At 43.7% G+C, this 26,160-nt stretch overlaps 1 long non-coding RNA gene across 1 annotated transcript; it reads left to right on the forward strand.

Annotated features, from left to right (window-relative positions):
* Nucleotides 1-6,610: 6,610 nt before the first annotated feature.
* LOC107106752 lies at nt 6,611-10,823 on the forward strand. Its single transcript, XR_001482374.1, has 3 exons — nt 6,611-6,779; nt 7,038-7,226; nt 10,560-10,823. It is a non-coding gene; the product is annotated as an uncharacterized LOC107106752 (long non-coding RNA).
* The last annotated feature ends 15,337 nt before the right edge of the window (nt 10,824-26,160 follow it).

Genomic DNA, 26,160 nt, shown 5'->3' on the forward strand with positions numbered 1-26,160 from the left:
GGGAGCTTCAATCTCCGACCTCTCGGCCAAAAGAGAGACTCCCCCCTGTAGCGCCCTAAAGCGCCCCGGATCCGAGCTCCTCTCTTCCTGAGGGGCTCGTTCGGGTCTCCGCTCGCGCAGATTCCCTCCTCCACCGCGGGCGGGCGAGACGCCCTCGGGAGCGACCCGAGGATGCGTCCGCCATTCGCGGGAGCCAGACCGGAAGCCTAAAGTTTTGAATTGTTGGTATATGCCTCCTACAAGGTTACATAGAATAAATCCTGCTGTTTGCAAACTGTACTGGAAAAACTGTGGACAAGTCACAGATTATATTCATTATTGGTGTTACTGTCCTTGTATAAATCAGTTTTGGAAGCTAGTCATAATACAGATTTATATTATTACTGGAACTGACTTACCTGTTAGACTGGAGGTAGTTATTCCCAGTAGTAATGTATGGCTGCGAGAGTTGGACTATAAGAAAGGCCGAACGCCGAAGAATAGATTCTTTTGAATTATGGTACTGGAGAAGACTCTTGAGAGTCCCTTGGACTGCAAGGAGATCAAATCAGTCAATCCTAAAAGAAATCAACCCTAACTGTTCCCTGGAAGGCCAGATACTGAAACTGAAGCTCAAATAGTTTGGCCACCAAATGAGAAGGGAGCACTCACTGGAGAAGACCCTGATGCTGGGAAGGACTGAAGGTAAAAGAAGAAGGGGATGGCAAAGGATGAGATGGTTAGACAGTGCTATCGATGCAACAAACATGAAATTAAGCAAACTTCGGAGCATGACGGAAGACAGGAGGGCCTGGCATGATGTGGTCCATGGGGTTGTGAAGAGTTGGAGTCAGCTGTGTGACTGAACAACAACAAGAACAGTTCTTTTGGACATCTGGCCAGATATATCTGGAAATAAAACAAAAATGCTGCTAATAATGACCTTAATCGCGATTGCTAGAATAACCATAGCACAGAAATTGAAAGATAATTCAGGCCCAACTTTAAATACCTGGCACAATAAAGTTTGGGACCACTTTGTTTATGGTAAGATTTCTTCTCAAAAGATTATTACAAACATAGAAAGTTATCAGAAAACCTACCAAGTAGTTTGGTTCCCAGTGGTTGGATATCGTATGGGGGGGGGCATCCCAAAAAATAAACATTACTAGAGTTTGTTATACTTTTAAAGCATTTGTTTAAGAAGATGTTGTATTATCTCAAATTGCTTTGTAAACATTGATGATATTTTATTATTTATTTATTTATTTATTTATTCAATTTATACCCCGCCCTCCGCGCAAACGGGCTCAGGGCGGCTTACAGCAGTGGCCCAATTGCCAATAAAACCGATAAAACAATATACATAATTTCATAATAAGTTAAAACATAAAATCATAAGGTACTATTCAGTTCTACAGTTCGTTGCTTATGATGGCGTATTAAGATGTCTCTGACAACTAGATTCAAGCTCAATGTCGTTTCGAGTCGCTCGATGTAACAGACCAGATGTTGGCATTGAGGGCCGGGCTCATTGATGGTAGTGGTGGGGGCGGCTCCTAATTGAAGGCCTGGTGGAAGAGCTTCGTCTTGCAGGCCCTGCGGAACTGCAATAGATTTTAATCTATTTTTTTATTCATTGTTAAAACTTTATCAACTATTCTTGTATGTATAACATTATGGTTACTGTATTAGAAAATAATGAAACATATTTGCTAAAAAAATACAGAAGTCATTAAGAGAAGAAACCTCCCAGAAAATTCTGTTTCATATTAATCAGTTGACATGCCATTGTTTGCATGTCGAAATTTTAAACCAGAGACCATTCAGCTTTTGAATATACAGGTAGTGAATGCAAAAAAATCCTTTTACAGCTCCTAAACCTTCTATGGGTCTTTAGACAGCCAAACATTAATGGTGTGTGCATACGTTTGTGGACGTGCATGTGTACATTCTTTCCAGAACTACTATTTGAAGTTTTTCTATTGAGAAGATTGGAGTGAACTAAGGATGAAATGAAATACAAGTGCATTTTAAACTGCTTTTCCATCATTCATTGAGTAGTGCTTTAAGTGGCATCTATGAATTTGGCTTTACACTTCCAAAACTGCTTGAACCTAGGAATACAATACATCATCTTTCACTGTAAGAGAGCCAGGGATGCTGGGGTGTACATCTTAAGTCACTGGCACCCCTAAAATGCAACTGGTGCTAACAACCACTTGGGTTCTTTGCACAGCCAAACCACCACATAAAGACACAACTCATAATATACCATCTTCTGAAAATCCACTTGCTGGTCTAACACGTCTCTCTCTCTCTCTCTTTTTGCAGAATAAGCTAATAGTTACACCTGTGTTTTCTTACTGTTTGCCCTTGGACGAATCCTCACTTAGACTTCCTTTTGTAGCATTTCTAGGTACTGTAATAGAGATCAAACAAACATGGGGGGAGGGGTCTCAAGTAGAATCTGAATCGGCCCACAGCAGCCCGAAAGGGGCCCGAATGAACAGTCTCAAGCACACATCCCTATCTAAATTTTGCTTAGAAATGTGCAGTTTTAGATTCTTCTGATTTGAATTTGTTTGTTTGGTTGCCAACCAGTCAATATTTTACTGGTCTAAGCAATAAGACTCCCTCTCAAGGAAGCTGGGGTTCAACTGCAATGAAAACTAAACCCTGGGTTGCTTCCATATGGAGTTTTTGCTTCAGTTTGGTGACCAAACTGGACTGGAGTGAGTTTTTGGAATATCCACACAACATTGTCCTTGATTTGCCCACTCTCCTTATTTCCCCCGTTTTGCTCCATTATTTTCCTCAGCCAGCTTTATTATCTTTCCTGAAAGATCACAGTCAAAGAGGGCTTGCGGGCAGCTTGGATGGGAAAGCACAAACCTTCGGACCACACTGGTGCTATCATATTGCTGTCATGCCCTCATGCCTGACATTCCCCCACCCCCTGTGCCACCAGAGGAAATTTTGCTGGCTTGAAAAAAAAAACCCACTGCAATAGTGTTATAATAGGGAAATGTTAGAAATTTTGCTGTGTGAAAGCAATCTTTATTTAAACACTGAATTACACAATAGCTGGTTGGAAATAACCAGCATTGTATTGTGGAGGGGGAGCTAAAATCAGCCAGCAAGATTAGGTTCTGCCAGGCTTCAGTCCTCAGCTGGCAGACCATGCCTTGTCTCCTTCTCTGATGAGTAGGTTCTGCTCAGCACGGCCTGCCCAGGCCTCACCCTCTGGTTCCACCCAGGACTGGCATTGTTTAAATCAGAAGCTGGCAATCTGTTTGCCCATTACAGCATCCTAGGCTGCCCAGACACTTTGTAATGCAATTGATTATATCCAGGGGTCATTTCGTAGAAAAAGAGGTGCAGGAGCTCATTAGCATAACTCATTCACATAACTTATTTGCATATGCCACACCCCCTGACATCACCGGAAGTGTGTCAGAAGGTAACACCCACTGCTCAGGCTCCACTGGACTGTTTTGGATTGCTAGCTATTGGGGGGGGGGAGAACATTCAGATCTGTCCTCGCAGAGGAGGGAGAGCTTGTGCCTGAATAAAACTTGGTCTTAAAGGTGCCACTGGACTGTTTTGGGCCGGTGGGTGCTGCAACTTACCTGGCTGCTTCTTGCTCTGACTGAGCCCTGCTGGGAGCAGGGGGTGGGGCTTGTTGCATGTGCCCGCCCTCTGGGCTCTTTACTGCCGGAGCTCCGCTCCGGTGCGCTCCTGCAGGAAATGGCCCCTGATTATATCCACGTACTCCTACATTGTCCCCTTCTTTACCTCACATTTATATCCTACCCTTTCTCCAAGGAGATCAGAGAATATACAGCCCCCATTTTAACCTCACAGCAACCCTGAGAGGTAGATTAGGCCAAGAAGGAGTGACCGTCCCATGGCCACTGTCCTTTCCTCCACAGTAAAGGGGTTGTTGTATTTATAATTACACCCCAGTGTAGGATTGTCAGGCTGAGACAGGCACCAGATGGTTGGGGGTGGGGATATACGGGCTGACAGCAGTGGCACCACATCATTTCTGGAAGAAACCAAGAATTGACATATAGTGGGGTCCCGACCAGACTGGTCTTTAGATCCATGCCAGGCACAAGTGCCTGGCGAATTTAAAGGTAATGAGCAGACAGCAACATCTGGGAAACATGCCTCTTCCGTGATCATCCCGTTTTGCTGCGCTTCGGAGCCGTACATAAAAGATACTAGTTAAAGTCTGGAGTTTTCACTTCCTGACGGACCAATTGCGGACTTCCCCCCCATCTGATCGTTCCAGTGCGCAATCTTCCCATTGGGATGGTCTGACATCAGACCATCCCGAGCAGGCGCCATTTAAAAAAATTCTTAGCGATATACGCATAAATGTGTAAACGTGCGACAGCTGCAGAGCTCCGCTCAAATGTACCGGACAATTTCATGTTTCTAAACAGCCCGTGAATTTTATGAACTGCGTTAATTAAAAAGGTACCTAGAGGGAGGTACCACTGCTGGTGCTTTAACCATTCAACTCCGTGCATACGTAGAAAAACAAGTATACGTTGAGGCACGGATTACCACCATTACCAACTGGCCCTGTGAGGAGTGAACGACAGCGCTGCGTGGAGCTGACACCACTGAACTGGGAGTACCATCTTCAAGATGCCATCTTTTTATTGAAGACTGATTTGAAACACCTAGAGCACTGTGTAATATTGTAAATGACTTTTTTAATGTTGCTTTTAACCTGTTCTATGTATTGGCATGTGCCCTATTTGTGAGCCGCCCTGAGCCCGCTTGCGGGGAGGGCGGGCTATAAATCAAAATAATAAAAATAAATAAATAAATGCACAAACAGATAATAAAACCTGACCGCACGGCTCCACCATGGAGTATGCGTGCAGTAAGGGGAGCTGTCTGGTCGTGCAACGCCGGATAAAAAAGATCAAGATCAAATTAGAGCTGGGCCAATTGCAGTATTAGCTGCCCGTCTGAATGCACCCTGGGTCTAGAAATCACTGAAAGCGTGGAGTTTTCAGCAATTTCTAGAGCTATGGGTTTTCCCTATAGTGAGTGGCAATAACATCAGTGTTGCTGCCTAGTCCTGCTAGGGTTGCCAACTCCAAATTGGGAAACTCCTGGAGATTTAGGAGTGTAGCCTGGGGAGGGTGGAGTTTGGAGAAGAGAGGGAGCCCAGGAGGGACGTGATGCCATCGAGATCACTCTCTGAAGTTGCCGTTTTGTCCAGGGGAACTCATCCCTGTAGTCTGGAGATCAACTAGGGTTGCCAAATGGTACTCACCTCTCCGGCGGGGGACTCCTGCGTGGCTCCCGGAGCGCCGCATGCACGTCACAGGGAAGTGACGTCATGACGCCGGGCACGCTTGGGGCGGGGCCACGACCATACCATAGAGTTTTCCCTTGTATGGCCGTGGCCCCACCCCCAGCATGCCCGGCGTCATAACGTCACTTCCCTGTGATGTGCACGCTGGGGCGGGGTTCCCCCCGGGGCCCGATTCCCCGGCGTCTGGGAACGGGCCTCTGGGGCAGGGGGATTTCCGCCCCCAGGGGGATTTGGCAGCCCTAAGATCAACTCCAGGCTCCACCTGAAGGTTGGGAACCCTGTTTGGCACAGTGTCTGGATTCAGCCCGTCGATTACAAACAAATTGATCAAATCACTAGTCAAAAGATATTTTGTATGGAAAATGCATACCCATACATCGCTTTTGTTTTTCTGCCCAGCACCTGGTTTCCTGAAATGCAAATTGGCTTGAGCACTCTACGGGCTTCCCTCAAAACACGTTCCTTGTGCGTCACTGTACACAGAACCAAAGTGGAAACTATGATACCCACGGAGGCATCCGCTATCAGGGTATATCTCTTCTCCTTGAAGATGCTGGTAGCAGAGCAGAGAAGCTGGTTTCAAACAGTAAAACTGAAACCCTGTTCAGATGTTATATCTGCATGTACCAGGTGGCCAACAACTGCACTTATCATGAGTGTGCTACTCCTGATATGCACAGTCATGATGTCCGTTTAGGAGCACCACACTTTTTTTGCGTGAACCACACATGTTTTGTAGAACCGTGGGTTAATGCGTGCCTGCCCGTTCAGACAACATGGCAACCTGAGATACCAGGAGGGACATGCTCCTGATATGTGTAGTTGCTGGCCTCCCAGTACGTATACACAAAACTTCTTAAAAGGACTTGTGTGGGATTTAAATCACTAAAAACCCAATCCCTGAACTAGCCTGCAATTTGCTTTTTATGGATAAAAAGACATGTGGTCTTCTTCACCCCATGAATGAATACAGGTATTTGGAACCGGCTCCAGGCACACGTCATCAATATACACAGAGTAACTGTATTCCTGCTTCAGGAAAATGTCATCTAAGGCGAGCAAGTCTGCTCATCCCATACATTTTTATTACCAGAAGGCAATACTGCAGGCACCAGAAGCAGCAAGTAAGATTGTATGAAGCATCCCAGCACCACCACAGAGGCATGAATGGGTTTGAACTTCAAATTGCACAACACCAGTTTGGAAACGATAATTACAGTGCCAGTGAAAATGCTGTCGTTATATAATTGCCTTCCATGTTCACATTAGCAAACAATTCAGCGGGTAATTGCAGAAACTGGAGTGAGCTAATGAGAGAAGGAGTTCTGTAGGGACTGAACAGCCCAGCCTGCAGTAATCACAAGTGGAATGCTGTCAGTCCATCCGAGAACAGGCAGTGTTGCAGCGCAAACAACAGACACCTCGGGAAATGCAGATGCGTCATCTGGAGGGTCAGGTAAACTCAAAGCAGTGGACAGAGCAAATTTGCTGCAGGAAACTTGATTTCCAGGTGCAATGAAAAACTAAAACTGAGTGTGCCTGATACATCCATGAGCATGGGATTTGCAGCCAGCTAGCAGTGCATAAAATGCAGTGTTACCTAGGTGTGCCTGGTACACCCAAGGTACAGTGAAGTGGTAGTAGATGCATGTGGTTGCTGGTGTGGAAGCTGTTATTAATTGCATTTATAGCAACTGCATTATTTCTTTTATAGAAACCTAGTGAAGCCCCAGCAGACCCACCACTCTGGAGTTGCACAAGAAAATACTCTGTCCTAAAGAGTTGGTTTGCTGTGATAGGTTAAGAGAGGCTGAAAAGAGACTGTCGCCTTTATGATAGAGAGAATCGCACAGGATTTTGAAAATCACTGAGCTGTTCCCATTTAACTTTTGGACACGTGCATGTATGTATTAGTGTCCATGTATGAACATTTCTACATGCATATTTTTCTGTATGTTTATGCATAGTTTCTTTACCCTTATGTGTGCATGCATGTATGATATTGTACATTTAGAGGGGTATACTTTTGTGAATCCATGTGTTCACATTTGAGCCTTTTATGGATGTTTGCACATATATTTCATAGATATGCTTTTGTGCGTGGTGTGCAATCTGTTGCAGGCAAATATTTAAAAACTAGAGTGCTTAGAGGTGCATGCTTTGTGAACCTGCATGTTTCTCTGTGTGCATTTTACCTGGGTGAGCTTTTATGCATATATGCATATTTTGTTATTTATGACTGTGTATTTTGCAATTTTTTTTGCATGCATGTACAAAGTTTACAGAGTGCATTTGGATGAGCAAATCTAGACCTGCAAGCTTTGCAAATCCATGTACTTGCACAGATTTATTTTGATATGTGGAAGCCTTATGACATTTATGTGGATGTGCTTATTTTTGTATGTGCACATTTGTGTGCATTTGTAATTGTTCCTGTTTGTGTGTGTGTATGCATATATTCACATTTACACACATATGTGCAATGTGCATGCATTATATATTAGTATGGATGTTTATTCATATACGTACACGTTTTCAAAAATGAACTATGCTCTGGAGTATACAGAGACACGTGTTTTGTGCCTGTGCACTGTGCTGTATACATTGTATATTTACAGAAGAGAGCTTTGATATATATGCATGTATTAGTTTGTTTTTCTCAATGCGCATGGTGGGAAATTTTTGGAGAAGGGTAACTCCCCCCCCCCCCGAAAGCCTCCTTTCTTGCAACTTTTATAGACGTGAACCCTTTATCGTCTGAAATCTTGCAGCCAATAGTGGTGTACAGTATTATGTATTCTTTACTGAAAATCAGACCTAAATAGCCCTAGCCGATTTGGGCAGAACAAAGCAGTTCCTATGAAGGCAATTACATAATTTCCCACAACATAACAGGTGTGTCATTGTAAGTCTTTCTGAGACACCCAGCTGTGATGCAATCTCTAGGAATGCACTCCCCCCCCCCATGTCCTGTTGTACTAGTCAGGAAGGGGCCCCTTGTGGGATGAAGTGCCACTAGTTCATGAAACTCTGGTTCCTTCCTCCTCTCTTCCTCCTCCCTGAGACTACCAGCAATTCTTTGTTATGGGAGGGACTTGGAAATCACAGGGCAGGTATATGATGGACAAAAGAAAACAGGCAGCAAGCACTCAATGGATTTGTTGTTAGGCCTCACCTAACAAAGTGCTTTCTATATAAGATACTGGAGTAGGTGGTTCCCTTGTCTTTTTATAGTAGGGGCAGGGCTAGTGCAAACAGCTCAGTAGCTGGTCAGGGAACCATTGCCAATCAAGAGCTTCAAATAATTTGGCAGTGAAACACACTGCTTATAGAGCCCTTCTTGTTATAGCAGATAGGGTTAAAGCCATCAGTGGAATGCTCAGAGCTCTTGTACCATTTGTGATTGTGTAAAACTGGAATTTCAAAATGTGCCGCTTTGCTTATTCCTGCACAATGGGTTGTGGTTCCAAAAGTTCCTTCCTTCCTCTTCCACAGCATTAGGAAGTTGCTTCCTGATAAACAGAAGACACCCTAGTATTATCAGCTTGCATTTTAGCTGCTCTAATATCCTGATGACATAATAAGGTTCTCTTCATCTTTAACATCTCTAAGCCTGTGTGAACCCAAAGCTTCAATGTTGCACACCTTGTATCCATCCAGCTAGGGTTACCAGCTCTGGGTAGGGGAAATACCTGGAGATTTGGGGGGGGTGGAGTCTGGGGAGAACAGGGTTTGGTTAAGGGGGGGACTTCAGCAGAGTATAATGTGTCACGGTCAGTTCCAGTGCACAACAGTTAGCAAAGCAGGTTGGAGAGCCAGTCCATGGTCAGCCAATAATTCAGTCAGAAAAGCCTTACAAACAAGTCCCAAGCAGTTTAACACAGCCGCAGTCAAAACATACCAAGAGTCATAGTCCATAAATCACGCTGAGTCTGATAAGGGCAGAGCCGAAGTCATAGTCAGGGAAACGCCAAGGGTCAGTTAGCCATAAATCAGGAGCAGGTAAACAGATGCCGACAGTCCAAACACCAACCGAGCCGAAACCAAAGAATCCGCAAGATCTGAAGCAAGGTCACACAGAGTGTCTGGTCCCGACATCAAACGTTGCCAGCATGGTTTGCTCAAGGCAACAGGTCTGCTGAAATAGCGTGCTGGCTCATTATCTCATTAGCTCCCTGAAACAATGTCCAGGCTGCTGTCAAAACTCAGGGCTGAGCAAACGTCGAACACGCAGGCATGCAGCCTTTCGCCTCTTATTCAGCTCCTGATGCCTTCGGTCTCGGAGCCTGTTGACAGGTGGAGGAGATTCTGGTGGGGACGCATTTGTGCTCGGCAGCACCTGATCGACCTCAGGTGGCTCTTGCTGAGTGGTATCCTCCTCAGGACTTACAGTTTCTTCTGTTAAAGGATCCAAGTCCTCCTGTCCCTGGCTGTCAAGCCTTGCTTCTGAGGCCACGTCGGGGCCAGGCATGACATAATGCCATAGAGTCTACTCTCCAAAGCAGCCATTTTCTCTAGGGGAACTGATTTCTATTACCCGAAGATCAATTATCATAGCAGATCTCCAGGCCCCACATGGAGGTTGCAAACCAAGGAGAGAGATCATGGGATGGAAGTTGAAAGGGAGCAAAACAACTGTGATATATTATGCCATAAAATCTTCATAGACTTGTGAGTTCTTTTCCAATTTACTTGGAGCAATTCAAATGCATCAACACCACAACTGACCGTGCATATTGCGTCTCATTTCATATACACACTTTATCAGAGTGGGTAGCGTTGAAATCCCTATGTAATTCTAATTACATAGAGGATCCTCTAGAGGATTTGATGAATGTTACTATGAGGAATGACTATAGTGTTTGCCAAATTGATTAAAATTACATAGGAATTTCAACGCTACCCACTCTGATAAAGTGTGTATATGAAATGAGACGCAATATGCACGGTCAGTTGTGGTGTTGATGCATTTGAATTGCTCCAAGTAAATTGGAAAAGAACTCACAAGTCTATGAAGAATTTTTTGGATGTAATATATCACAGTTGTTTTGTTCCCTTTCAATAACCCACCTGGAGGTTGGCAACCCTTCATATAGTGGAAACCAGCTAGATGCCCTTGGGAAGTTGATGGAGATAGTATTCTTTCATTCTTTTTTTTAATGTGATTGTATATTTGCTGCACAGCAATATATGTAAAATGTGAATATCACTTTGTCTTAATCCTATTTTACTCTAGGGATGCATTCACATGATTTTCTTCTCAAGGATAAATGGCATGGTCACAAAAACACTGGAATGCTGGCGCACACTCTTATTTCCATCCTTTGTTCATGCCTTGGGCACCCTTTCAGGAATAACAGATTTTGGTCTCAAATTTTTCTGGCATAATCCCAGCTGCATGGCTGTTCAGAGAAGCAAATGAACCTTGTCAACGGGATATCTGACAACAAGGTAAGTCCAGATGTAGATGTGGAAAATGGAAACTGTATTTTTTGTTGTTGTTCAGTCGCACAGATAATGAAACTGAAGCTCAAATACTTTGGCCACCAAATGAGAAGGGAGCACTCACTGGAGAAGACCCTGATGCTGGGAAAGATTGAAGGTCAAAGAAGACGGGGACGGCAAAGGATGAGATGGTTAGACAGTGTCATAGATGCAACGAACATGAAGACCAGAAGGCCTGGCGTGATCTGATCCATGGGGTCGCGAAGAGTTGGAAACTATATACCTATCATTAAAACAACTTATCTTATTTTTCATCTGTTGCCACCTAAGACCTTCCTTCTCCATTGAGTGGCTCCATTGTATTGTTAGTATCACACAGCAGAAAACTGACGAATGCAGGAACAACCACATTATCCAATTAGGAGTACTGGAAGTGTTTTTCAAATCAGACCCTGCACTGAGTGGAACCCTTCAGTCTTGCTTGCCTATCTTAGCGGTGACACAAATGTCCCCTGTTGCCATTGTCCTGAGAGGTCATAAAAACAACATGATTTCGGCTCTTCAGATAAACTAGGTCCCTACTCTGGTGGGGGTGTGATGGCTTAGCTCAGTCAAGATTACCCCATCCTTGTACGTGAAGTTTCCTAAAGTTGTCATGGCAGTGAACGTGAAGCCACGCGTAAGCAGGATATGATGCTGCTGTTTACATGTTCTGCCCGTCTCTCTCAGCCCTCAGGCTTGAGTTCCTCATGTGAAAGCCTCTAAAACCACAGATCATGTGGAGGGTATGGAGCAAAGCAAACAAACAGTGTACCACATCTCTTCATGGGGTGATGTAGTCAGTGTGTATGTCACCCGTGGGAAGAAGGTCATCATGGGGGCATACAGAGGGCACTGGTAAAAGAGCCATCATGAATTTGCACAAGAACGTTCGGGTAGGCAATATCAAGAAACTCCCTCCCTGTCATTCTGGCACATATCTTGAAACTAAAATTCCCACACAGGGTTGCAAATGGTCTTAGAGTTGCCACTGATATTTCATCTAAAGCAATTTTTGAGGTTCCTCTGCAGACAAAATATTAAAGAAAGTCAAGAAAAGAATGTCAGGAAAAGCTGAAGTCATTTCAATAAGATTAATAATTTCCAAGGAAGGCTTATTACTCAAATCAGTCCCCATGCCAGGCCTGTGTTGTAAGAGTGTCCCCTACATGTGAAAAACCCAGTTTTGCATATCTCAAAGTTTCCCGAGGTCCTAGTTTGACTGGAAGCATGAGTTGTAATAAAATAAAAACATCCTTTCCCAGGATTTTCCTGCAGTGCTTAAGAACATAAGAGAAACTATGCTGGATCGGAGTAATAGTCCATCTAGTCCTGCATGCCATTTGGCAAGCCAGATGCCACAGGGAAGTCCACTGACAACAGCTATCACCTACTGACTGCTCTACAGCATCTGATAATCAGAGACATTCTGCCTCTCAACTGAGAGGTCCCATTCAGCTACAATAAAGCTGCCCTACAAAAATGTGCCCTTTTAGATCTATCAAAGCTAATGATCACTGCTACATCTCATGGTAGTGAGTTCCATGTGTCAACTACCCACTGGGTGAAGCAGTGCTTCCTTTTGTCTGTCTTAAATCTGTTGCCATTAGTAGGTTTCATAGGTGAGCCCAAGTTGTACTGTTATGGGAAAGGGAGAAAAGTTTCTCTGTATTCACTTTTTGTAGACACCTGTGTCATCCTCTTTCAAACCTAAACAATGAAATCAGTCATGTTAACTGAAGAAAACCCACTCCTGTCGAAGTGGGGGAATAATATGAGTTGATGCACCCCACATATGAGGAAGTTCAGAAGCATGGAAAATATACCCCCAACAACTAAAATAAGACTTATCTAGTTGTGCTGTTGGAGATGTCAACATGGTAGCTGTCAGTAGGTGACCGTATAACATGTCCTCTCCACAAAGGGTGAAACAAACTTCCATGTCTAGAGTAGTAATTTACATGGCCAAGCAAGGTGATGGTCCTTCAGACCTGTTCAGATGCTGCCTACACTCTGTTTCGTTTTCTTTCCTGTTATCAACTTACCTTCCACACTTCTAAGTTGCAGTTACAAGCTCTGCTCAATTTCCATTCACCCCCACTCCCGATAGGCTATTTACAATGCCCAAGAGACCTATTGGCCTCTTGGCCTGGGACCTAGCCCTTTCATTGGGCCTGGCTAGGATCCTACTGGCCCATTGTCTTTAGGCTTGAAGCTAGTGGTGTTTGTGCCTGGGCAAGTCCAGGCATGCCCGGCCCTGACAGGGCCTGATACACTACAATGTGTGAAGGACCAACAGGCTGATCTGGTACAGAGAGAAGTCACCTGATGACAAACAGTCTGACCAGGACAACCATATTGGAATCTAGCACACACACAGGGGGACGGTTATTCCACGAAGACTATCACACCTTATAGAGTGTCTTTTGCTTAAGATAGCCTGGCACTTTTTACCTCAGTTTCACTGTAATTTTTATTAGGGTGCATGAAGGGTGGAAACAGACAATTGTTTTACCACACAGAAGCATCTGTAGTGAAACTCTCCCTCCCATTTGGCAGGATGACAGAAAATTGTCTGACCATGGAAAAATTACCACTTGAGAGACAGTGTTGGTGTAGTGGTTAGTGTGTTGGACTAGGATCTGGGAGAACCAGGTTCAAAACCCCACTCTGCTGTGAAAGCTCACTAGGTGATCTTGGACCAGTCATATACTCTCCACAGGGCTTTTTTTGTAGAAAAAGCCCAGTAGGAACTCATTAGCATAATAGGCCACACCCAACAGCCAAAGCTCATTAGCATATTAGGCCACACCCTGACACCACAGCTCATTAGCCTATTAGGCCGCAGCCCCGTGTTGCCAGAAGTGTGGTCATCCAGTCACACCCACCTTTTCCCTCTTGTTCTGTTTACCTTGTTTGTTGTCAAAACCCAGGGCCTTTTTTTTGTAGCAGGGACTCCTTTGCATGTTAGGCCACACACGCCTACTATAGCCAATCCTAATGAGTTTCTGCTGTTGGGTGTGGCCTATTATGCTAATGAGTTCCTGCTGGGTGTGGCCAACTCAGGAGCCAGCCGGAACTCCGTTCCTGTGCGTTCCTGCCCCAAAATAGCCCTGACTCTCCACCTAACCTACCTCACAGCGTTGTTGCAAGAACCAAATGGTGGAGAGGAGAAAGCTGTAAGCCACTTTGGGTCCCCATTCGGGAGAAAGGTGGTATATAAATGAAGGAGGGCTTGGAGGGTGGGTTAGAAATGTGAGGAATAAACAAATAAATAAAACGTCAAATGGTTGGCTGTGTTGGCCACCTGTTAGTGCAGTTGACAGCCTGTTGGTCAGACCACAGAAGATCCAGCTTTGAATCACTGTTCATACATTAAACTGAGTGGCTTTTGGCAAATCACTCCCTTTTTCAATGTAAACCAAACTAAAAGGGTTGTTGTGAAGATAAATGAGATGAGAATATTAAAGAATGTTGTGCATTTACATACATTCATTATAGCATCTGTATAATCTTTTTCCAATTATGATGGTGCTCAGGGCAGGTCACAATAATAAAATCGGTTGATAGACACTATCATGTAATGCATCACAACTGTTCAAATAACCTTGCTTACAATACTAGGCCTGCAACGGTAGGATAGCATTATTACCTCCATACTGCTGGTGGCAAAGAAAGGGAAATGAGACTCTTGAGGACAGTGGCTTGTCTTAGGCTATGCAGTGAATACATGGCTTGAGTGAGATTATAACTGGACATAATTTAGCCCACATACTTACAACAGCTTTCTAATAACATCAGGAAAATATATACTCAAAATCTATGTACAACTTGGACACCATTAGAAAAAAAATTGCTCAAGTAGAACAATATAACCAAGTCTCTGCAGGGGTAGCATATACATTTTCTACATACATTTCTTTTAAAATAAGTTTTTAAGATTTTCTAAAAGAAAAGAACAGAAAAATAAAGTAACTAATAACAAGTAAAACATAGTAGAACAATCCATAAGCATTAAAATACATTTCTAAGTGAATAAATATTGAACATGAGGAAGGGGAGGCATTTAGCCTCATCCACATATGGCAGCCGTGCTTAGTCTCCTGTCATAAATGACACATGATACAGAAAGGGGACTAACGTACCTTACCCTCTAGCAGAGAATAAAAGGTGAATGTAATAGTTTTCCCACCAAAACTGACAGAACAGAAAAAGAATTCCACTGAAGTGAGCCCTCAGAAAATTAGTTACGGAGCTATATGTCTAATGATCCCTACTGGAGAACCAAAATATTTATTAAAAATAAAGGGAACCTGAATGTTGCCAATGTCCACTAAATTGGAAAGGGACTCTCTTAAAAAAGCATAAATTTAAATCCTTCCTGGTCATGTGTGACTTGTGTGTGCACAGCTTTTTGAGAGAAAACTAACATGGAAAATTACCTCACACAAATTCACAAGAGACAAAAATATTACGGAGTATGTGAGGAACATTATCCTTCTGAAACCTAGAATTGCTAACATATCAATTAGAATCCCAAAGGGATGGCCTTTTCTCTTTTTCTCTTCTTCCTGTATTAACTAGTCACATAACAGAGCTCCAGAGGTCAAGTGATGCATTTACAGATGGCTGGTCCCATGTTGCACTCATGTGCCTGCAGCTTAAAGGCTCATTAAATGAAACGTACAAAAACCTCCATGCCCATAAGCTGCCTGTTATACCAAATACACTAATACACTCTCTAGCTTTAGCCCTTCTGGCTCAGGGCACAGTCTGCCAGTTGTACTGGATCTGCAAGGAAATAATACACAGGATTTGGGATGAAAACTAATGAAATACTAAAATGAATACAAAAATGCATTCCGAAGGGATTATCATACCATGGCAGACTGGGTGCTCCAGGAGCTAAGCTTCAGGGTTTAACTTGAGCTTTCATTAAGAATGAAAAGAGTTTGAAGTGACAGGAAAACGGAGGTGACAGATAGAAGTAGCAAGAGCAACTGTAATGATGAACACAGGTAAGGAGCATCACATTACTTTACCACTACCACAGCCACCTCCAAACTTTGCTTCACATGCACACTTCCTAGTATAACCCCTGCCAAAATCAGGACTACCCAATTCCTATACATCATTCTATGGCACAGTCTGAACCACCGACCATTCTGGCAAAGTGTGGTAGGTCAAATTAAGTGACTGCTATACCATAAATGCAGGTTCATGTCAGAATGGGCAACTACTCTTTTATAATGAGGGCATACACTGGAATTCTATGGGATCTCATGGAATAATACGTGGTATATTCTCCATTTGTATGGCTACACACTTATCCTACCTTGCCCAGTGTGGCTGGTCCCTATTGTCCATTTATATGATTGTTCAATATAATGAACATTTAACTATTCAGACAGGGCAGCCTGCACAGAATTTTCTGGTAGGTTACACAACTGAGAAAATAAAAATGTACACTCATATGAGGAAAACGTGGGCAAAGGAAAACACCTTTCATTTCAGTTGTCGGGTGAGACAACTTTACAGGCTAAATTTGCTGATTCTAAGTTTTCTCTCTCTCACCTCCTCCTACCAGCTTTGGTTACTTTTCACACTGTTTAGAAATCAAGTATTTTCTATCTAAGCCTATACTGACTCACCCACTTGCTGTATGTTCTAGACATACACTTCCCACTTACCAGAACATTTACAATCAGAAGCTTATTTAAAAAAATATTTTTGAAGTATTTCAGTTTCCGTAACCTGGGGGTTTACTGGATCTGAGGGTTGTCATATGGTATATGAGACAGTTGAAAAGGGCTTACTAGAGGCACAGTTTTGCTGATACAAACCACAGTGACGTCATCATTCTTATGATCTTTCCCATGTTTTCCCAAGTATATCCTTTTCACAACTGTACTCTACCATCTCTAAAAATTCAATGTAATCATTTATAATAATAAAATAATCTGAAATTACCTCAGATATCATAACAAAAACTTAATGCATGAAGCTGCCTTACACTGATACCATTACTGCCTACTCTCCAGGGTTTCTGGTACAGAGATTTTTCTCATCACTGGATCCTTTTACCTGGAAATGCCTGGGATTGAACCAGGGATGTCACTCTCTCCCCAATGTGCCAGGCAACAGCACTTGACTCTCCTATAGAGTACAGCTGTCACATGTACATCACTTGAAGCAGCCTTAGAATATGAGAGGAATATGCAGCACTGGAATGAAGAGTCTTCAACTCCTTTCAAAAAACCTTGCAATTTGTTGTAGCAGCCAGTTGCTACTGGATTTTTTGTGTCTTTTTAGACACCTCCTTTTTGGTTCCTGGCTGCGAACAGATTTATTTTTTTACTTGAACATACAAAGCTGCTTGTGTTCTGTTTGCAAAGTAGGGCTGAGCTGGAGTTTATAAAAATCTCATTTCTTCCCATTTTAAGGTATTCTTTACACTTCTTGAATTGCTGTAGTGTGATGTTTGAATCATAGTATGGTGTTTAAAATGTCTATAGCCCTTCTGAAAATGACACCTCCCCCCCACCCTTTTTGCAGAGTGTTGTATTTCAGCTTTTTTCTTTTAAAATGTTCTTACTTTTGTGGTATAGCTCTAAACTGATACAGCAATTCAATACTAGATTGCCAGCATTCAGATGCATCCATCAATATCTATATCTATGTATAATATATTATTGTTAGTAGATGGGAGAGAAATCTATATCTATGTATAATATATTCTTGTTAGTAGATGGGAGAGAAATGGTGTCTCTCCCTGCCAATTTCTTGTTACATTAGATGTTCTTTCCAGGTATTCTTACCATGGTTCATACATGGAAATGAGGTGCAAAACAATAAAGTGAGGTGACCGCTTTAGGATGTGGAATGCCCTTAATGGAAGACAATAAGATATATCTGACATATGGGCATTATCCAGTAGAAAGTTCTGTGCAAATCTCTTTGAATCCAGGTGAGTCATCCAAGAGAAACAAAGCCCCATTTATTTCAATGGGGTGCAGGAGATCTTCTCAGTGTCCATGTTAATGAAATGTTTCTGTTTGTGTATGAGGTGGGTGCCCTTTGATTTTTCTGACTCACTGACTAAAAGTATGGAAATCACTTCTTAGTAGGAGGGCCGACAGTTGGGAAATGGGCCTGATTTTTGTTCAAATGTGACCTGGTCTTGTTTCAGCTTTCCTGACCTCCCTATTGCCAAAATAGTGTGCCTGTCTCATAGATCCTATAGACTTTTCAGAAACAGAGAAAGTAGGAAAGGGCCTTTAGCTGGAGAAGATGGAAATGGTGCATTTTATGGACTGCTTCAGCTGAAGGAGAAAGTGTGGGAGTGAAAAAGGAAGCAGAAGGGAGAGGATTAGAGATAAATACACCAGCAAATCCCACTCTAATCGGATAAGAAACTTCCTCTGCACTTAACATGCCTTTTATGTTGACCACACAGCCCAGAGTGAGTCACTGACACAGACGCATAAACGGTAGATGCACACACATTCAAAACTACGATCACATAGATGCAAGAGCCCCTGATTCACAGAATAATGACATGCACCTGATGTGCATCCTGCAGATACTACTACTCTCCTTGTTGGGACAATGTCACTTTTGTGCCCTGTATTGTGTACCCCTCTCTTTACTGTTGTTAGTCATGGCCAGTGTTAAATGCTGGCATCACTGAGCAACTGGCAGGGTGAAAGAATGTTTGGATGGGTTCTCTTAGTAGGCTCCTCATGATGTCTTATCCATTCTTATCCATTCTTCCTGCTGTTCCCCCTCTGGTTAAAAAACCAATAGGGCTGATTGAATTAAGGAATTAAGGATGTCAGAAGTAAGTAAGCAGCACGTTTTCATTGAGTACAGGTGGGTCTCTTGTCCAGTGGTGGGGCATCGCAGATCTTTTGGCTAATGGCCACCAGAACATTTGTTGTAGAATTCATAGGAGGGTATCCCCCTTTTAATAATTGTGTTTGCAGTCACTCATGTACATCGAGGTCCCTGAGCAATGCTCCTTTAAGTTGCCTTCCAAGTTTCTACAGCTTTTCTCTTTAGTCCCATTCAGAATTTTAAACACAGAAGATTAGGAGGTTGCACAGATCTACAAAAGGTTAGAAGGGCAATGATGTCAAAAAAACTGAGAAATGCTGCATTATTAGAATCTATTTAAGGTGGACAACCGTGTTGGTCTGCAGAATGATTAAAGTACAGTAGCACCTTAAAGACCAACAGAATTCCTAGCATTATTAGCTTTTGAAAGTCAAAATTCCCTTTATCTGACAAAGGGAGTTTTGACTCTCAAAACCTTATTCCCTGGAAATCTCATTGGTCTTTAAGTGCTACTGGACTCAAATCCTGCTCATATTAGAATCAGAATAATTTCAGAGGCTCTTACAAAATTATCAGTTAAATCGCACCACTTGAATTTATTTTCTGGAGTACAGACATTTCAAGCTAAGTGAGCAAGTAGTATTTCAGATAAAGTTTAAAGGGCTGAACTGGTCTCAGCCCAGCCGGGTGGAGGCCAGGCTAATAGTAACACAATGGCCACACCCATTTCTCCTTGCTTAGTAGCTACGTGTCCTTTCGATGCCTGATGCAACTGGAATCAGTTTCATCTACTTAAAATGAATAACAGGGAGAGCTCTAGCAGTGGACAGATTTTTAATTCATCCCAACTACCAAATAATGCCTTTAACCAGGGATTTTTATTTTTTTAAAGAGATGCCAGAACTCTCAAGGGGGAAATGAAGTTTTCAATCTGTATACTGAAAACGCACAAACTTTTAAACATTTTAAAAAGAATTTTGTCAAAGAGGTTCCCAGGAAAAAAGCCTTGCTGTGGTTAAGTGCGCGGAGTCTAATCTGGGAGAACCGGATTTGATTCCCCACTCCTCCACTTCCACCTAGCTGGATGACCTTGGGCAAGCCGTAGTTCTGATAAGAGCTATTCTTGATAAGAGCAGTTTCTGTCAAGAGCTCTCTCAGCCCCACCTACCACACAGGGTGTCTGTTGTGGGGAGGGGAAGGGAAAGGAGTTTGTAAGCCACTCTGAGACACCTTTGGGTAGTGAAGGACGGGGTATAAATCCAATCTCTTCTCTTCTCTTCTTCTTCAAACATATGACCCAAGTGTCAGAATGGCTAAAGAGGGGAAAGACCTGTGTGGAGTAAAGACTTCCTAAACCAAGAACAATTCAAGCAAATTGGCCAACAGAAGTGAAAATAAGGGTAAGGAGTAGGGATGTGCATTCGGTTCAGATGAACCGAAAAAAGCCAAATAATACCTATTCAGCATTATTTGGCCTGCTGAAAGCCGAACAGATTCTCTAATCTGATTCAGCTGGGCAAACAGGGATTCCCGGAATGGATGCCATATATTCAGCATCCATTTGGGGAATCCATTTGGGGAATGCCTCCCTGCTCCTTCCAGGGCCTTCCACAGCTCACCCATCTCGGCGGGTGAGCCAGGAAAGGCAGAGGGGGGCTCTGCAGGCCTTCCCCAGCTGACCGGCTTTGGCGGGCGGGCCAGGGAAGGCATGGGGAGGCATTTAAATGCCTCCCCGCACCCTCCTGGGCCTTCTACGGCTCACCCACCTTGGCGGGCGGGCCAGGGAAGGTGGGGGGGTCTCTCCATGTCATCCCCAGCTCGCCAACTTCAGTGGGCAGGCCATGGAAGGCAGAGGGGGCTATCTTGGGGAGCAGTGGGCTCCCTTCACTGAATGAAGAGAGCATGCTGCCTCTGTGGTGTGACTGGGGGGGGTTTTTAAACTTTTAAACTCAAGTAGCGCCGCAGAGGCAGAATGCTCCCTTCATTGAAGGGAAGGCAATTTGCCTTCTCTTCAGTGATAGGAACCCCCTCCTTCAAGGGGGTTGAGCCAAATGTGATTTGGCTGGCTGAATGCCACCAGAATCGGCTTGCATTGCCGAAAGTGTCATTTGGAGGTCATTCAGCTGGTCAAATCACATTGGGCCCGATTCGTCTGAATCTGAATGGGCCAAAAAATTTTTTATTGCACATCCCTAGTGTGGAGTTGTCAACTCTAAGTTGAGAATTTCCTGGAGAATTCGGGGTGGAGTCCAGTGTGCCCTCTAAGCTGAGTGACTGTGAGCTAGCTCACAGTTTTTTAGCCTCCAGCTCACACATTTTTGCCTTAGATGAGAATGGATGGCTCCAGAGCAAAATAATTCAGGCAGTAGCCAAATTGCTTGCTCGCAACTTTAATGCCAGTAGCTTACAAAGTAGAATTTTTGCTCACAAGACTCTACAGTTTAGAGGGAGCATTGGTGGAGCCTGAAGAAGGTAGGGTCTGGGGAGGGTAAGGTTCTCAGTGAGGTATCTTGTCATAGAGTTCACCCTCTAAAGCAGCCATTTTCTCTAGGTGCATTGATCTCTGTAGTCAGGAAATTAGATACATTTCTGGGAGATCTTCAGGCCCTGCTTGGAAGTTGGCAACACTAGTAAGTTGCTCTCATTACTGCATTTGTATACTGCAGACAGTGACTCCAAAGAAAGAGGAGCTCCTCAGTTATACCACATTCCTCATGCTGGCCTGACACACAGTCCAAGGACAGTACTGGGCAGAAGAGGACTTGATGCCTGGTTCTGTACATTCCTCATGCAATGAACCAGAAAGTTCATACCTGCTATCAAAGGCCCTTAGCTCATGGGCAAGTTCCCACCAAAGGCAGTACACAGCCATTCAGGAATGTCAGAGTATGTAGCTCTGAGCCAGGGTTCTTGCTTGTTGGCATTTCAACCTTATCACCATCTCAAAAAGACAAAGTAGAGGGAAGATGAGAGCTGGACATGGATGTATGCAAAATTATAGTCAACTGGCTTACCAAGGAGTTACATGGACACCATTGTAAGTTCTGTGTGTGTGTAAAGTACTGTCAAGTCGCAGCCAACTTATAGCAAACTGAGCAAGGGGCTTTCAGGACAAGTGAGAAATAGAGGTGGTTTGCCATTGCCTTCTTCTGCAGAATCTTCCTTGGTGGTCTCCCTTCCAAGTACTGACCCTGCTTTGCTTCTGAGATCTGAAAAGATTGGGCTGCACCATGACGCCCTGTCCCAAGTTAACACCAGGTAAATAATGAGCTATACTCATTCAAACCAAGGGTAGGAAGTATGGGCATGTGATAATGATCTCTTCCTGAATCAAACCACAAATCCCTGGATTTCCAAGCCCAGAACTGGAACTTAAATTCTCCACTGTACACACCCTGCCATAAGTACAGTCCGGTTATCAGCTTATCAGACCACATGTAATGGTGATATGATATAATGACAAATTAACAGTAATTTCCTGGTGACAAAATACTGTTGGTCCACTGCTGGAAAAAAATGTGATCTCTCCATAACTGAAGTATCACGAAGAGAAAAACAAGAATGAATTTGTAATAATTGTCCAATTTAAAAACACACACCATCTGGAAAGGTTATTAATGATAACAACAATATTTTCCCTGAATAGTAGTCCCTGGCCAGTAATCTTGTTGAGCATCCCCTGCCTCTCCTCCTCCCTTTCCCCTTGATATAAGATACAAATTAATAAAGCAACATCCTATGTGAAAACAGAGCTTCAGACAACGAAGAGGAACATCTGTAACGCAAAATCTGCACAAACCGTTTATATCTATTTGTATTTATAATAGTAGAACAACGAGTTCAACTAGGGCATAGCAATCCATTCACAGTGTGGTCTGATGCAGAGTGCCCCCCCCACCTTCCAGACCTATTGATTTCAGTGCAGTTAGAAGGATCTAGCTCTTCTTAGGTCCTGTCCATACGAGGCCTTTTGGGCCGGGAGCGGGACGGAACGGGGGCGGAGCAAACGGGCGCAATCCCACCGCAACATCTGGGAAGCGTACCGTCTCTGTCCCAGATCCGGCCCTTCCAGCGCTGCTCCGCACCAAAAAAGAACCACCTACCGAGGTGGTTCTTTTCGAAGGGCCGCAGCAACGCTGACCGTTGGATCGCCGGCACGTCCTTGCGCCGGCGCATCCACGGCTCCTGGCCGAACTGCGCATGTGTGAGCATGTGCAGTTCGCCAGGCTCCCCTCCCCACCGTCGCTTTCTCCCCGGCATCTGATCGTGTCGGGGAGCGACGGCGCCGCGGCTCGGGGGATCCATGAGATCCCGCAGATCTCAACTTTGCTGCGGCTCACATTAGCCGCAGTTCGAGCGTCCTTTTCCCTGCCGTGTGGCAGGGACCTTAGGATGGCAAAGTCAGTCACAGATTAACAAGTCTACCACCCAGGAAACACCTGGTTTAAGTAATTTTCAATCACGTTCTGTAAATAGCATCCAAAGCAGTGTACACATTAAAACCTAAACAGGCAATAATAAGAAAAATTAGGTATCAATTATAGTCGTGCTTCTCAAGGAAAAGGCAACCCATTCATCATACAAGTATCTCAGTAATGTCGCACATCTTCAGCTGCCAAAACCCCAGCCATCATCATATGACATCTAGTACTGAAAATAATATAATAATTATACTTCACATTTATACAGCGCTGCTCAGACTGCTTCACATGTATTACCTCAGTAGTCCTTACAGAAACCCTGTAAAGTAGACCATATTACAGGTGGGAAGTTGAAGCGAAGGGCTTAATTCAAACTGTGGCTTAATTCAAACCACAGTTTGGCCATTTGGTATATGTTGTAGGCTTGCATTCACACATGCTGATTCTCTACACTGCTTCCTGGTTCCTAGGAACAGTGGTCTGCCATGATATTTAAATTGGCCAAATGATGGCCATTAGTAACCATAATTCACCTCTAAGATAGAATCAAAAACATGGTTTGAACTTGCAGCAGGTTTCAGATTTTGAATTCTGAATTGGAGGCAAAAAAATGGATAGAAGTAATTACATTTTACCTAGCGGATGTTCCAGCAAACTGTGGTTACCTTCAGCCATTGGGGAGGGGCTATGGCTCAGTGGCAGAGCACATCTGTGGCATGCAGGTCCCAGCTTCAATTAGGGTTGCCAGGTTCCTCCCTGGCCACTGGTGGGGGCTGAGGGGTAGGATTGCCAGATCCAGATTGGGAAACTCCTAGAGATTTGGAGATAGAACCTGTAGAAGACAAGGACCTCAGTGGGGTACAATGCCATAGAGTCCATACTCCAAAGCATCCGTTTTCTCCAGGGGAACTGATTGCTATAGTCTGGCGATAAATTGTAATTCTGGGGGGGATCCCCAGGTCCCAGCCTGGAAGTTGGCATCCTGAGCTTCAATCCCTGGCTCCTCTATTTAGATGGGTCAGGTAGTAGGTGTTCTGAAAGACTCCTTTCTACCTGGCATCCAACAGACTGGCTGCCACTCCAAGTAGAGAATACTGACCATGATAGACCAGTGGTCATCTGACTCAGCACAAGGTAGCTCCACGTGCATGTGCTAGGAACATTGGGAATATGCTGTAGGCTCATGAACTCTTTCCTTGCCTGTTCTTCCTCTGTTCAGGCATGCTAAATTCCTTATTCCATTATTTGGTTAAAAGAACAAACATGCACAAAAAGAGGAAGGCGCCACAAAACGAGGAAGGCGTGAGTGAGTTTACAAGATGTTCCCAACAGCTAATCCATGGCTTAGCCATGACATCTGAACTGAACCACTGATTTACTTAAGGCCGCTTGTCAAGTTCTAACATGAGGAGGGAATAGAGACTTCTTCAGCCACTACACCAGCTCTTGTATAATTTTTTTATACATTCATGGAGATGTTTAAAATAAAATCCACAGTACAGACATAAGATCTTAGTGGCAAAAGAGATAGCTGAGGACTGCCAAGTCATTTACACCTCACAGGCTGTAGCAGTAAACAGTCACTACAATGACAAAACTGTGTTTATCCATTCACTTTGATCACAGAGAAGCCAAAGTCATTACAAGGTTGTAAAAGGATCAGTCATTCATTCATAGCTGCAGTACAGCCAGTCCAAGGCTAGAGAGTAACAGTTCCAGAAACTACTATACTCAGTGTAAGCCAAAAACAGAGGAAACATAATACTTACATGAAGACCAACCAAAATAACACAACACTTTGCATAATTTAAAGCAGCAGTGTTACATAGCTTCTGTTTTTGGGTTTGACTATGGCCTGACATGTCTACCTAATTTTTTATTTGGTCTACTACAAGGATTTATGCTGCTGCTAAGAGCAGATTAATCAAGAACCCAGTTAGTAAGACATTAAGCATGCACACAAGCATCCCCTTGAGCAATCTGCGGGTTGTAATTACACAAGGTGATAAGTGCTGCTATTTTGCTGCCTGAGGTTAAAAAAACTAGTTTTGTAATCAGGAAAACTGTAAAGGAAGGGGCATTCACCTGTACATCTTAGGCTACGTTGTCCCAAGAGTCTGGGACAGAGGAAACGGAGCCTGTCGTTTGCTACTCTGAATATTCTGCCCCATGTGTTGTGTTCTGAATTGGATCAGCAATGAAGTTGGTACACCATTCACAGCACTCCCTCCTGCCACTTGCATTTCACTATCAGGAATCATTGCATACAGAAGTCCTTCTCAAAAAGAGGGGAAAGTGCATTGTGTGATGAGCACAGACAAAACCTCACTTTCTTCTCTTCTGATTCTCTTTCTATCTATCTGGTTTGAATTTGTACCACTGCACTGGCACACCTAAATGCAAGGGTGCAAGGGTGCAAGTTCAGAACTTCTTTATATTCTTTTTAACACCGTGCATATTCAAGTGTCTGCTGAGCAGATGTACCCGCAGGCTGTCTTCATTGTTAAAGAAACACTGCTTCTTTGCTCTGCATGGCTACTTGTCCCATGCTTGTGGGTATAACGGTGCAAGTTCAGCACTTATTTATTCTTTTTAACACCTTGCACATTCAAGAACATTAGTGTTTGTTGAGCAGATGTACCTGCAGGCTGCCTAAATTGTTCAAGAAACAGTGCTTCTTTGCTCTACATGGTTACCTGTCCCATATTTATGGGTGTGGTCACACAAGCAGTTTGCGCTGATATCATCACGGACCTTTGTGGATGTAAAGAGTGTGATCAGGCAATAACATCTGCCTTCTGTGCCCCAGTCATCATCACCCAGGTCTGGAGCATCCTGGAAGTGCAGTTTGCCAACACTGGGGAAAGTCCGGTCTTTACATATGCCAGCACTTCCACCACACATTTCCAGATGTCTGAACCCCCCTGTTGTGAAGTCAAGCCATTTGGGAAGTCTGAACCTTTCCTTCCATTTCCACCTCCTTTTTTTATCAGGTAGCTGTGTGTGCCATAAGCAAATAATCACCCCTGGCACTGTCAATACAGGGCTCTTTTTGTAGCAGGAACTCCTTTGCATATTAGGTGACACACCCCTAAT

This window comes from Gekko japonicus, unplaced genomic scaffold (genome assembly GCF_001447785.1).
Source record: "Gekko japonicus isolate JY-2015 unplaced genomic scaffold, Gekko_japonicus_V1.1 scaffold1373, whole genome shotgun sequence".
NCBI lineage: Eukaryota > Metazoa > Chordata > Lepidosauria > Squamata > Gekkonidae > Gekko > Gekko japonicus.